At 50.9% G+C, this 12,339-nt stretch overlaps 1 pseudogene; it reads right to left on the bottom strand.

Moving 5' to 3' along the window:
• Nucleotides 1-525: 525 nt before the first annotated feature.
• LOC135571181 (calcium-activated potassium channel subunit beta-4-like) lies at nucleotides 526-12,088 on the bottom strand (annotated as a pseudogene).
• Nucleotides 12,089-12,339: the final 251 nt, after the last annotated feature.

Raw genomic sequence — 12,339 nt, 5'->3', positions numbered from 1 at the left:
TGTTTAAATCGTGGCCCGGGGTGTTAAAGAACAGTAACAGTGACATAGGCATTTAAACACTTCCTAATACCACCTAGAGAAGAAGACAGTACATCATGCTGGGGTGATCAGACCAAGGTCTGCTTCTGGCTCTGTCGTCCCAGAGATTAGAAGGACTCTCCCAGAATTCCTTTCACCGCATTCTCTCTGAACAAAGTACTGACATTTTGTGTAACTTTGTGTTGAAGATTCTTCTCAGGTGGTCCTGGCCCGGGACGCCCTCACGATCCCTCCTTTCATACGACCAGGGGTTTGCAATGAAGAGTCTAGTTAAAGAGTGTTCAAAGATAACAGACATTTCCTGTTTGTAGGTCAGTGAACTCTGAACTTTGAGACCGAGCTCGGCTAGTGAAGTAAACGCGAACCACATTACAATCAGCACAGAGACACAGAGGTTCAACACGTAACACAGACCTGTCCAAAACATGACCAGTGACAGAAAGCGGCATTGTCCTTTTTGGATTTTTGTTATTCATAGACATAACCAACACATTGTAATACACATAGCATTAGAAAAGGTCCTCACCAGCTGAGAGTTGAACTGACAAAATGGCTCTTACACAAGTAGACAAACACACCAAGACAAGACAGACAAGCATTTCTGGTGCATGAGCCTCGAGTCCAGTCCAGCGGAATGAGAGTGTTCAGAACAGTCATAATTGGAAGTTCAAACATTCCCCGCTTCTATGAGGTCCTCATCACACAACAGCCACCACTGAGACCACAGTCATCATCAATCTATCAATCTATCAATCCATCCATCCATCCATCTAGTGTTCCTGTTCCCGGTCTCTGCGTCGGACAGGGACAGCGAACATCGGCAGGGTCCGGAAGGAGGCGGTGTTGGTGTTGGGCGGCATCTTGCTCTGCTCTGAGTTGCCTGCCGGCTCGTGCGAGCACTTCCTCTTTTGATGGCTTCGGCGCGCACGGCCAGGCTGCGGCGCACACGGTGAGAAGGACGATGAGGTACCCACCAGCAGGCTCACCATGGGCCACAGGACGCAGTGGAGGAGGACGCTGGCGTCGGGGAGCGCCGCCACAGTACGTCGTCAGGCCTGCAGGGGGAGATAGAGGGCAAGGGGGTAAAAGTGTAGGAAGTTAGGGGCATGAGGAGGCAACAAGAAAGTGGTGAGTGTTTACAGAATGCAAAGCAATGTCTGTCTATCAGGAACTTCAGTGTTGACAGAAAAGAGACTAAATGCAGCACTAATGTCACCTATCAACATTAAATGTGAAGGATTGTCTGATGATCTAGGAGAAATGTATTCTGGATTCCATCCAGGGACAAAGTACATCGCGTTTCACTTAGTTGCAGAGAAGTCAGGATCCACAACGTGGTTTCTATCCACAGGAGGGATTCAGCACCGACTCTTTGGAGGAGGGTAAGGGGTGGAGGAGGGTGAGGGGTGGAGGAGGAGGGTGAGGGGTGGAGGAGGGTGAGGGGATGGAGGAGGGGAGGAGGGTGAGGGGTGGAGGAGGGTGAGGGGGTGGAGGAGGGTGAGGGTGGGGTGGAGGAGGGTGAGGGATGGAGGAGGGTGAGGGATGGAGGAGGGTGAGGGGTGGAGGGGTGAGGGGTGGAGGAGGGTGAGGGTGGGAGGTGAGGGATGGAGGAGGGTGAGGGGTGGAGGAGGGTGAGGGGTGGAGGAGGGTGAGGGGTGGAGGAGGGTGAGGGGTGGAGGAGGGAAGAGACATCAGGAGCACGTGGCAGACAGCTACAGCTGGCAGCAATGCAAGATGCAATGCAAGATGGGATGGAGAAAGACAGAGACATGGAGGGGAGGAGGGAGGATGATGGGAGGAGGGAGGATGATGGGAGGAAGGAGGATGATGGGAGGTGGGAGGATGATGGGAGGAGGATGGGAGGTGGGAGGATGATGGGAGGTCGGAGGAAGGAGGGAGGATGATGGGAGGAGGGAGGAGGGAGGATGGTGGGAGGAGGGAGGATGATGGGAGGAGGGGAGGGAGGATTATGGGAGGAGGGAGGATGATGGGAGGAGGGGAGGTTGGTGGGAGGATGATGGGAGGTGGGAGGAAGGAGGATGATGGGAGGAGGGAGGAGGGAGGATGATGGGAGGAGGGAGGAGGGAGGATGATGGGAGGGAGGATTATGGGAGGAGGGAGGATGATGGGAGGAGGGAGGATGATGGGAGGAGGGAGGGGGATGAGAGGATGGAGGATGATGGGAGGAGGGAGGAGGATGGGAGGAGGGAGGATGATGGGAGGAGGGATGAGGATGGGAGGAGGTAGGAGGATGGGAGAATGAAGAATATGGGGGAGGAAGATGAGAGGATGGAGGATGATGGGAGGAGGATGGGAGGGGAGGGAGGGATGATGGGAGGAGAGAGGATGATGGGAGGAGGGAGGAGGATGGGAGGAGGGAGAATGATGGGAGGTGGGAGGAGGATGGGAGGAGGGAGGATGATGGGAGGTGGGAGGAAGGAGGAGGGAGGGTGATGGGAGGAGGGAGGAGGATGGGAGGAGGGAGAATGATGGGAGGAGGGAGGATGATGGGAGGAGGGAGGATGATGGGAGGAGGGAGGATGATGGGAGGTGGATGGGAGGAGGGAGGATGATGGGAGGAGGGAGGAGGGAGGATGATGGGAGGAGGGAGGAGGATGGGAGGTGGGAGGAAGGAGGATGATGGGAGGAGGGAGAAGGGGAGGGTGATGGGAGGAGGGAGGGAGGGAGGATTATGGGGAGGAGGGAGGATGATGGAGGAGGATGATGGGAGGAGGAGGATGATGGGAGGATGGAGGATGATGGGAGGAGGAGGGAGGAGGATGAGAGGATGGAGGATGATGGGAGGAGGGAGGAGGATGAGAGGATGGAGGATGATGGGAGGAGGGAGGAGGGATGGGAGGAGGGAGGATGATGGGAGGAGGGAGGAGGATGGGAGGAGGGAAGATGATGGGAGGAGGGAGGGGAGGATGATGGGAGGAGGGATGGGAGGATGGGAGGAGGGAGGAGGATGGGAGGAGGATGGGAGGAGGGAGGATGATGGGAGGAGGGAGGATGATGATGGGAGGAGGGAGGATGATGGGAGGAGGGAGGAGAATGGGAGGAGGGAGGAAGGGGGATGATTGGAGGACGGAGGATGATGGGAGGAGGGAGGAGGGAGGATGATGGGAGGAGGGAGGAGGATGGGAGGAGGGAGGATGATGGGAGGAGGATGGGAGGAGGGAGGAGGATGGGAAGAGGGAGGATGATGGGAGAAGGAGGAGGATGGGAGGAGGGAGGAGGATGGGAGGAGGGGGGAGGAGAATGGGAGGAGGGAGGATGATGGGAGGAGGGAGGATGATGGGAGGAGGGAGGAGGGAGGGAGAAGGGAGGAGGATCGGAGGAGGGAGGAGAATGGGAGGAGGGAGGGGATGGGAGGAGGGAGGATGATGGGAGGAGGGAGGATGATTGGAGGACGGAGGATGATGGGAGGAGGATGGGAGGAGGGAGGAGGAGAATGGGAGGACGGAGGAGGATGGGAGGGGGAGGATGATGGGAGGAGGGAGGAGGATGGGAGAAGGGAGGAGGATGGGAGAAGGGAGGAGGATGGGAGGAGGGAGGAGGATGGGAGCAGGGAGGAGGGATGGGAGGAGGGGAGGAGGATGGGAGGGAGGAGGATGATGGCATCATTATGATGGTTTGACAGAAAAATATTAGCACAAAGACAGACATATACTAAAAGACAAGAGCAGGGTTGAAGGGAGATGAGCAGACAGACAGACAGACAGATAGATACTAAGAGACAAGGGCAGGGTTGAAGGGAGATGAGCAGACAGATAGATAGATAGATAGATAGATAGATAGATAGATAGATAGATAGATATAGATAGATAGATAGATAGATAGATAGATAGATAGATAGATACTAAGAGACAATGGCAGGGTTGAAGGGAGATGAGCAGACAGATAGATAGATAGATACTAAGAGACAATGGATAGATGAAGGAGATGAGCAGACAGATAGATAGATAGATACTAAGAGACAATGGCAGGGTTGAAGGGAGATGAGCAGACAGATAGATAGATACTAAGAGACAATGGCAGGGTTGAAGGGAGATGAGCTAGATAGATACTAGACAATGGCAGGGTTGAAGGGAGATGAGCAGACAGACAGATAGATACTAAGAGACAATGGCAGGGTTGAAGGGGAGATGAGCAGACAGACAGATAGATACTAAGAGACAATGGCAGGGTTGAAGGGAGATGAGCAGACAGACAGATAGATACTAAGAGACAATGGCAGGGTTGAAGGAGATGAGCAGACAGATAGATAGATACTAACAGACAATGGCAGGGTTGAAGGGAGATGAGCAGACAGACAGATAGATACTAAGAGACAAGGCAGGGTTGAAGGGGGATGAGCAGACAGACAGATAGATACTAAGAGACAAGGGCAGGGTTGAAGGAGGATGAGCAGACAGACAGATAGATACTAAAGACAAGGGCAGGGTTGAAGGGGGATGAGCAGACAGACAGATAGATACTAAGAGACAAGGGCAGGATTGAAGGAGATGAGCAGACAGATAGATAGATACTAAAGACAATGGCAGGGTTGAAGGGAGATGAGCAGACAGACAGATAGATACTAAGAGACAAGGGCAGGATTGAAGGGAGATGAGCAGACAGATAGATAGATACTAAGAGACAATGGCAGGGTTGAAGGAAGATGAGCAGACAGATAGATAGATACTAAGAGACAAGGGCAGGATTGAAGGGAGATGAGCAGACAGATAGATAGATACTAAGAGACAATGGCAGGGTTGAAGGAGATGAGCAGACAGATAGATAGATACTAAGAGACAATGGCAGGGTTGAAGGGAGATGAGCAGACAGATAGATAGATACTAAGAGACAAGGGCAGGATGAAGGGAGATGAGCAGACAGACAGACAGATACTAAAAGCCAAGAGCAGGGTTGAAGGGAGATGGAGGTCAGGAGGGGGAATTGGGGGCACAGCTTTGAACAAACTGAAAGCCTGGATGTAGCCAGAGAACAGGGGACGATACAGAACAGATGAAGAGAAACGCTGCATCATGTGTGAAGGAGTAATAACATGATCCCCTCATTTAGGGAAAGACCTGGTCAGTCATCGAACTGAACAGTGGGAACAGTGGGTTAACTGCCTTGTTCAGGGGAACAGTGGGTTAACTGCCTTGTTCAGGGGAACAGTGGGTTAACTGCCTTGTTCAGGGGAACAGTGGGTTAACTGCCTTGTTCAGGGGAACAGTGGTCAGGGGAACAGTGGGTTAACTGCCTTGTTCAGGGGAACAGTGGTCAGGGGAACAGTGGGTTAACTGCCTTGTTCAGGGGAACAGTGGTCAGAGGAACAGTGGGTTAACTGCCTTGTTCAGGGGAACAGTGGGTTAACTGCCTTGTTCAGGGGAACAGTGGGTTAACTGCCTTGTTCAGGGGAACAGTGAGTTAAATGCCTTGTTCAGGGGAACAGTGGATTAACTGCCTTGTTCAGGGGAATAAGGGGAACAGGGGAGTTGATGATATCTCTGAATGAGGGGAGTTGATGATATCTCTGAATGAGGGGGTGTTGATGATATCTCTGAATGAGGGGATGTTGATGATATCTCTGAATGAGGGGAGTTGATGATATCTCTGAATGAGGGGATGTTGATGATATCTCTGAATGAGGGGAGTTGATGATATCTCTGAATGAGGGGAGTTGATGATACCTCTGAATGAGGGGATGTTGATGATATCTCTGAATGAGGGGGTGTTGATGATATCTCTGAATGAGGGGAGTTGATGATATCTCTGAATGAGAGGGAGTTGATGATATCTCTGAATGAGGGGATGTTGATGATATCTCTGAATGAGGGGATGTTGATGATATCTCTGAATGAGGGGAGTTGATGATACCTCTGAATGAGGGGATGTTGATGATACCTCTGAATGAGGGGATGTTGATGATACCTCTGAATGAGGGGAGTTGATGATATCTCTGAATGAGGGGAGTTGATGATATCTCTGAATGAGGGGTGTTGATGATACCTCTGAATGAGGGGAGTTGATGATACCTCTGAATGAGGGGAGTTGATGATACCTCTGAATGAGGGGATGTTGATGATACCTCTGAATGAGGGGAGTTGATGATACCTCTGAATGAGGGGATGTTGATGATATCTCTGAATGAGGGGAGTTGATGATATCTCTGAATGAGGGGAGTTGATGATACCTCTGAATGAGGGGAGTTGATGATATCTCTGAATGAGGGAGTTGATGATACCTCTGAATGAAGGGAGTTGATGATACCTCTGAATGAAGGGATGTTGATGATACCTCTGAATGAAGGGATGTTGATGATACCTCTGAATGAAGGGAGTTGATGATACCTCTGAATGAGGGGAGTTGATGATACCTCTGAATGAGGGGATGTTGATGATATCTCTGAATGAGGGGATGTTGATGATATCTCTGAATGAGGGGAGTTGATGATACCTCTGAATGAGGGGAGTTGATGATACCTCTGAATGAAGGGAGTTGATGATACCTCTGAATGAGGGGAGTTGATGATACCTCTGAATGAAGGGATGTTTCTAACAGTAATTGTCAGGCGTATAATCAGAGCATCTGGTTTTAGACTAAATACAGACTGATTACGTCAAGAGGAATATTTATCAGAGAGATAACAGATGCCAGGAATGAGGTGGATACAGATATACAGCAATAGGATTTTATTGTTGTTTTATGGGGTGATTCATACTCTTTATGTTCCAGTTAACAAAGTGTGAAAAAGTAATAATTATCCCGAATAGCAAAAGATCACAAAGCAGGTGTTGGATATAAAATGTTCAATAACATTATCTATTCTGTTTCTTTATTATATTAAAACTTTACTTACGAACAGCTTGCATGCAAACTAAGAATTGGAACGGGTATTGAGTTAAAATAAAAGTACATATTTTAGATGATATATAAATAAAATGCACTGTAATCAGGCTGTTTTGGGGTAAGCAGTGGTCTGGAGGGGCCCACTTAGGTCAACACTGCAGCAGCCATACAGCATTACACAGCAATATAAAGTAGCACACAGTAGTGCAGTGTAGACTGCAGCAGAAGACACAGCCCAGTGTCAGCCAACTGAACACTGGACTAGAGGGAACGTGGGACAGAGTCAACTCTGCTGAGGAGTTCAAGGCCTCTGAACACTGGACTAGAGGGAATGTAGGACAGAGTCAACTCTGCTGAGGAGTTCACAGGCCTCTGAACACTGGACTAGAGGGAACGTAGGACAGAGTCAACTCTGCTGAGGAGTTCACAGGCCTCTGAACACTGGACTAGAGGGAACGTAGGACAGAGTCAACTCTGCTGAGGAGTTCACAGGCCTCTGAACACTGGACTAGAGGGAACGTAGGACAGAGTCAACTCTGCTGAGGAGTTCACAGGCCTCTGAACACTGTACTAGAGGGAACGTAGGACAGAGTCAACTCTGCTGAGGAGGTCACAGGCCTCTGAACACTGGACTAGAGGGAAAGTAGGACAGAGTCAACTCTGCTGAGGAGTTCAAAGGCCTCTGAACACTGGACTAGAGGGAACATAGGACAGAGTCAACTCTGCTGAGGAGTTCACAGGCCTCTGAACACTGGACTAGAGGGAACGTAGGACAGAGTCAACTCTGCTGAGGAGTTCAAAGGCCTCTGAACACTGGACTAGAGGGAACGTAGGACAGAGTCAACTCTGCTGAGGAGTTCAAAGGCCTCTGAACACTGGACTAGAGGGAACGTAGGACAGAGTCAACTCTGCTGAGGGAGGTCACAGGCCTCTGAACACTGGACTAGAGGGAACGTTCAGGACAGAGTCAACTCTGCTGAGGAGTTCACAGGCCTCTGAACACTGGACTAGAGGGAACGTGGACAGAGTCAACTCTGCTGAGGAGTTCAAAGGTCTCTGAACACTGGACTAGAGGGAACGTGAGGACAGAGTCAACTCTGCTGAGGAGTTCAAAGGCCTCTGAACACTGGACTAGAGGGAACGTAGGACAGAGTCAACTCTGCTGAGGAGTTCAAAGGCCTCTGAACACTGGACTAGAGGGAACGTAGGACAGAGTCAACTCTGCTGAAGAGTTCACAGGCCTCTGAACACTGGACTAGAGGGAACGTAGGACAGAGTCAACTCTGCTGAGGTTCAAAGGCCTCTGAACACTGGACTAGAGGGAACGTAGGACAGAGTCAACTCTGCTGAGGAGGTCACAGGCCTCTGAACACTGGACTGGAGGGAACGTAGGACAGAGTCAACTCTGCTGAGGAGTTCAAAGGCCTCTGAACACTGGACTAGAGGGAACGTAGGACAGAGTCAACTCTTCTGAGGAGTTCACAGGCCTCTGAACACTGGACTAGAGGGAACGTAGGACAGAGTCAACTCTGCTGAGGAGTTCAAAGGTCTCTGAACACTGGACTAGAGGGAACGTAGGACAGAGTCAACTCTGCTGAGGAGTTCAACTCTGAACACTGGACTAGAAGGAACGTAGGACAGAGTCAACTCTGCTGAGGAGTTCAAAGGCCTCTGAACACTGGACTAGAGGAACGTAGGACAGAGTCAACTCTGCTGAGGAGTTCAAAGGCCTCTGAACACTGGACTAGAGGGAACGTAGGACAGAGTCAACTCTGCTGAGGAGTTCAAGGCCTCTGAACACTGGACTAGAGGGAACGTAGGACAGAGTCAACTCTGCTGAGGAGTTCAAAGGCCTCTGAACACTGGACTAGAGGGAACGTGGGACAGAGTCAACTCTGCTGAGGAGTTCAAAGGCCTCTGAACACTGGACTAGAGGGAACGAGGACAGAGTCAACTCTTCTGAGGAGTTCAAAGGCCTCTGAACACTGGACTAGAGGGAACTCAGAGTCCACTCTGCTGAGGAGTTCACAGGCCTCTGAACACTGGACTAGAGGGGACGTAGGACAGAGTCAACTCTGCTGAGGAGTTCACAGGCCTCTGAACACTGGACTAGAGGGAACGTGGGACAGAGTCAACTCTGCTGAGGAGTTCACAGGCCTCTGAACACTGGACTAGAGGGAACGTAGGACAGAGTCAACTCTGCTGAGGAGGTCACAGGCCTCTAAACACTGGACTAGAGGAACGTAGGACAGAGTCAACTCTTCTGAGGAGTTCAAAGGCCTCTGAACACTGGACTAGAGGGAACGAGGACAGAGTCCACTCTGCTGAGGAGTTCACAGGCCTCTGAACACTGGACTAGAGGGACGTGGGACAGAGTCAACTCTGCTGAGGAGTTCACAGGCCACTGAACACTGGACTAGAGGGAACGTAGGACAGTCAACTCTGCTGAGGAGTTCACAGGCCTCTGAACACTGGACTAGAGGGAAACTCTGCTGGGGACAGAGTCAACACTGGACTAGAGGGAACTGAGAGTCCACTCTGCTGAGGTCACAGGCCTCTAAACACTGGACTAGAGGGAACGTAGGACAGAGTCCACTCTGCTGAGGAGTTCACAGGCCTCTGAACACTGGACTAGAGGGAACGTAGGACAGAGTCAACTCTGCTGAGGAGTTCACAGGCCTCTGAACACTGGACTAGAGGGAACGTAGGACAGAGTCAACTCTGCTGAGGAGGTCACAGGCCTCTGAACACTATCCGTGTACCATTTCAGTTATAAACATACGTTACACTTTGCATTTATTTCAATCAATCTAAGAGTTTACTGGTGATGGAGAAAATCACTTGCATTGCGACAAGAGTAATCTGCAATACAATGAACTGCCCAGATGAACAAAAAGGCCCAACTCAAGAGGTGGAGGGCTCCCAGTGGCGCAGCGGTCTATAAGGCACTGCATTTTAGTCACAACAGACCCTGGTTCGATTTCAGGCTGTCACAACTGGCCGTGATTGCGAGTCCCATAGGGCGGCGCACAATTGGCCCAGCGTCGTTCGGGATTAGGCCGTCATTGTAAATAAGAAATTGTTCTGAACTGACTTGCGGAGTTAAATAAAGAAGAGTGTCCTGGATACAGGCCCCAGGTGTACCAGGCCCCAGGTGTACCAGGTGTTCCAGGCCCCAGGTGTACCAGGTGTACCAGGCCCCAGGTGTACCAGGTGTACCAGGCCCCAGGTGTACCAGGTGTACCAGGCCCCAGGTGTACCAGGTGTACCAGGCCCCAGGTGTACCAGGTGTACCAGGCCCCAGGTGTACCAGGTGTACCATGAGACCCACACGGTCTGCAACAGTACGTGTTGATTCCTTGAGTCACACTTTCTCAACAAGATCCAATGAGCCTCCAAAAATAGCCACTGAAGGGATGATTGGCCACGGATAAGTGTTGATAAGTGGTGTTCTCAGACTACTCCCTACAGTACATGGAACATGTCATGTCCTGCCCCACAGGAAATGGATCCACAGCAGGCGACAGACTCTCCCATCACCACACAGCTGATGACCAGGTGCATCTTGTGACTTCACTGCCTGTCTGCTACTGTCTTTGCCATATTCGCTTTGTCGAATGTAAGTCATGTTAAGAGTTAAGACTTACTGCAGGAAAATATTACACGTGAAAATAGCAATAGTTTAGTTGAAAAAGAACAGAGAGGGTTTTTGAAAAGGCGGCCACATTACATTGTTACACCTTGTCCATCTGGTTCTCACTGCTTCTCCCTAAAATAGACTGCAGACTGAGCCTGTCCTGACAAACAATCCATCTTCCAGTTTGCCCAGACGGGTCTCAAATCTCGAGAATCTCTTTGGAGGGAAAAAGTGTTTGTGTTTTACTTCAGCCAACACGTGTTTGGTCTAGTGACAGCTCTGAAGGTGCTGCTGTATAACCAGGGAGCGTGTGAACATGTATTGTGGGTTGACAAAGTACTGTAGACACTTCTTCTGTGGTGGTTGAGAGAGCACCGGATTCAGGATCTCTCAGTTTGAATTGAATTTCACTTCCTGAATTGACAAATCCTCCTATATTAAACTCGGTATGAGACATGTCTTGAGAGAGGGTTATTGTAATCAGAATGAGAGCAGGGAAGGTAGGTCTCTGTCACCTCTCAGAAGATGGAATTCTAACATTGTTGTATTCTGCTTTATTAAATTGTCGTTGATGTATGCTCTCACCAGTGGGAGTGGTAGGGGAGGGGCTCACCTCTCAGAAGACAGAATACTTATATTGGTGCATTAGGGAAGGAAGTGAGTAGGAAGCAAGTGAGCAGGAAGGAAGTGAGCAGGAAGGACGTGAGCAGGAAGGAAGTGAGCAGGAAGGATGTGAGCAGGAAGGATGTGAGCAGGAAGGACGTGAGCAGGAAGGAAGTGAGCAGGAAGGACGTGAGCAGGAACGACGTGAGCAGGAAGGACGTGAGCAGGAAGGACGTGAGCAGGAAGGAAGTGAGCAGGAAGGACGTGAGCAGGAAGGAAGTGAGCAGGAAGGACGTGAGCAGGAAGGGACGTGAGCAGGAAGGACGTGAGCAGGAAGGACGTGAGCAGGAAGGATGTGAGCAGGAAGGACGTGAACATGATTGTTGATGTATTGTCTCATTCTTCTCAGTATGAGTGACATGGGGGTGGGGAGGGGGTCTCACCTCTCAAACGATGGAATTCTGACATGGTAGGGGAGGAGCTAACGGTAGAGGAGGGGCTAGTGGGAAGCGTTTGGGTTAAGGGAGGGGCTAGTGGTAGGGTTTGGGTTAAGGGAGGGCTAGTAGTAAGGTTTAGGGGGAGGGGAGGGTCTAATAGTAGGGTTTAGGGTTACGGGAGGGGCTAGTGGTAGGGTTAGGGAGGGGCTAGTGGTAGGGTTAGGGGAGTGGCTAGGGAGGGTTAGGGGAGGGGCTAGTGGTAGGGTTAGGGGAGGGGCTAGGGGAGGGTAGGGTAGGGTTTAGGGGTAGGGGAGGGTCTAATAGTAAGGTTTAGGGTTAGGGAGGGGCTAGTGGTAGGGGAGGGGCTAGCGGTAGGGTTTAGGGGAGGGTCTCACCTTCTCTGCTGGTTGAAGAAACAGGTGAAGGATTGGGAGCTGACCTCTTTAGTCCAGTAGTCCTCCCACCACAGAACGTTGTCCTTGTTCTTCTGGTTGTCCCTCTCACATGGAGGAACGTACGAGCACTGGACAGAGAGAGAGAGGGAGAGAGAGGGAGAGAGAGAGAGAGAGAGAGAGAGAGAGAAAGAGCAAGAGAGAGAGAGAGAGAGAGAGAGAGACAGAGAGAGGGAGGAGGGAGGGAGAGAGAGAAAAGAGAGAAAGAGAGAGAGAGACAGGGAGGGAGAGGGAGAGGGAGAGGGAGGGGAGAGAGAAAGAAAGAAAGAGAGAGGAGGAGAGGAAGGGAGAGAGCGAGAGAGGGAGAGAGAGAAAGAGAGTGTTATACAGT

The sequence above is a fragment of the Oncorhynchus nerka genome, unplaced genomic scaffold (genome assembly GCF_034236695.1).
Source record: "Oncorhynchus nerka isolate Pitt River unplaced genomic scaffold, Oner_Uvic_2.0 unplaced_scaffold_712, whole genome shotgun sequence".
Classification (NCBI taxonomy): Eukaryota; Metazoa; Chordata; class Actinopteri; order Salmoniformes; family Salmonidae; genus Oncorhynchus; species Oncorhynchus nerka.
Note: the sequence above shows the minus strand (reverse complement) of the source record. Positions and strands in the feature narration are given on the sequence as shown.